We start from the raw sequence: 2,498 nt of genomic DNA on the forward strand, positions 1-2,498 counted from the left end.
GGACGGTCTGGGCCCCGGGCGCGGTCCCTGGTCGGGGCCCGCTCGTCTCGTTGGAGGCGCCTCGCTGACGGTTCGTTCTTCTTGTTTCTTGATGCCCATTGAAGCCAAATCCCCTTTCGGAGACTCCGACGGACCGGTACCCCTACCGGTTTGGGCGAAGTGGGGAGGGCACCCCGGGCCAGCTCCCTCTCCCTTGGTGGGTGTCCGCGGCCCCACTTGGGCCACCACACGCCCCGTCCCCCTGCTCCCCTCCCCCCGGTCGACCAGATGAACCCGCCCCCCCCCCCCCCCCCCCCCACGCAGAGAGCTCCGGGCCTGGTGTTTATGGGGTAGCGCTGGGGACAGGTGGCCGGGCCAAGGTTCCGGGGTTCCTCCATGCGAGTCGTGGATGGGCCCCGCTGTCGGCTGCTGTCATTTCGTCACCCTTAATGGGCCTTTTTTACCACCAGGTAAGTGCTGACACGGTCTCCTTCGGTGTCTGCCGCCGAGGACTTTGGGTCTCTAGATGCACGCGGGGCTCTGAGCCTTCGGGCCGCCAGCTGGTGCCCGGTTCGGCCCTTGCCGCTGGAGCCGCCCGCCTGGGCCTGTGCGCCGGCTCCCGTGCGGTGGTGGTGGTGGTGTCTAGCTGACCCGACCCGTGGTGCCACCTCCGGTCTCTGGGCGACCCGAGGGTGGCGGGGCGAGGCGCTGTGGGTCTTCTACCCTGTGCGCTCCCCGCTGCGGGCACCCGGTGAAGGCTGAGATGCGGCCCCCGCCCTATGGGCTCCGTGCCACGTGTCAGGCGTTCTCTTCCTGGGGTCGTGGGCCGCTCTCGCCTGAGGCGAGGTGGGGGGGCGGAGGTTGCCGGTGGGGCTTAAAGCGGGCCCCTCTGGTGACTGTCCTCGCCGCGCCTCCCCCCCTGCTCCACCTTGGCTCAACCGATCGATGTGGTGTGGTCGTGCTCTCCCGGGCCGGGCCTAAGCCGTGCCAGACGAGGGACGGGCGTTCCTGGTGAACGCGTCCGCTCTTCTCGGTCTGCTCACGGGGCCCCTCGCCTGTCTTTCCCCCCTGCCCGTCGTGGAGGGTGAGGAAGGCAGGAGTTGGGTTGCGGTCTCTGGCCCTGACCTTCGGTCTCCTGTCCCCCGCCTCGGGGCGTCAGTGGGGGCCGTGGGTCTGTTGACACAGCAGATGCTCTCGCTTCGCCTTCCCGGCGTGTGCTCTGCGAGCGGCTCTCCCCGCGGTGGGGAGGGCTCTGCCGCTGCTGCGCTGCGCGCCCCCCTCCCCGCGCGGGTGCGCGAGCGTCCCTCGGTGGTGCCCCTGGAGCGCTCCAGGTCGTCCCTCAGGTGCCTGAGGCCGAGCGGCGGTGTCGTTTCCCTTAACCCCGGTGTCCTCCTCGGGTCCCCGCCGCGGTGGTGTGTGTGCGTGTCCCGTGAGTGGCTCTCGTCGGGAGGAGGGGTCGAGGCGGTAGGAGAGGCGTGCCTGTGCTCCTCGTCGTGGAGGCTGACGGATGAGGCCTTGCAGGGGACGGGATGCGGGCTCTGCGCTGGCCGTGGCCGCGCAGGCGCGCTTGTGTTGGTGCCCCGCCTACCTGTACCGCAGACCCCTCCCGCCCAGCTGGGGACTGGCGGCTCGTGGAGCGCCTCCGCGGGCCCGAAGGAGAGAGACGATCCGGGTGAGGGGCGGCGCGCCCTCGGTGAGAAAGCCTTCTCTAGCGATCCGAGAGGGAGCCTTGGGGTACCGGACCCCCCAGCCGCTGCCCCTCCCGAGTGCGCGGTGGCCGCCGTGGCGGCTGCCAGAGCACGTGGGCAGAACACCCCCCCACCTCCCCTCTGGGGTTGGTGAGGGGGCGGGTGCGCCGGCCCCGCGGTTGGGGCCGTGTGCCGCTCGTTGCCTACCGCGGCCCGCGCCTCCCCCCTTCGAGTTGGGAGAGGGTCCCGCTGGGCCCCGCCGGGCGTCCGGCAGGTGGCGGGGGACCGGGGCGCGCGTTGTGCCGTGTGCGCGCGCGCGCGGTCGGCCCCCGCGGTGTGGTGAGCCTTGGGGCAAGGGCGGGGAGGTGTTGGGGGCGCGACGCCCGGTCGGCCCCGGCTTCCCCAGCCCCGTAGCCGTGGTGAGGGAGAGCCTATCGCGCCCGCCCTCTCCCCACGAGCCGCAGCCGGTGGCGGCGTGCGGTCACGGTCGGGGCCGCCTCGCTTGAGAGCGTGACCCCCAGGCTGTCGAGCCCCAGGGTGTCAGGCTAGATGGAAGACGGATCTGTCGAGGACGGATGGAGGAAGATGGGCCGGGCGGCACCCCGGCCCTGGTGGTGGGGCCGGGTCGTGGGGGCCCGCTCCGGGGATAGCCGGGACCGGTCGGCGTCCCAGGCGTGTCGCGGGACCGCCCTCGTGTGTGGGTGGCGGTGGGACCCCGCGCTGGTTTTCCTGGTGGCCCGGCCGTGTTCCCGGTGTTTTTCGGGTCCCCGGACGGCGCCCGCGCCCCTGTCCCGCGGCCCCCGCCGTGCGTGCTTGCCGGCCCCTCCCCGC

This window comes from Bubalus kerabau, unplaced genomic scaffold (assembly GCF_029407905.1).
Source record: "Bubalus kerabau isolate K-KA32 ecotype Philippines breed swamp buffalo unplaced genomic scaffold, PCC_UOA_SB_1v2 scaffold_103, whole genome shotgun sequence".
NCBI lineage: Eukaryota > Metazoa > Chordata > Mammalia > Artiodactyla > Bovidae > Bubalus > Bubalus kerabau.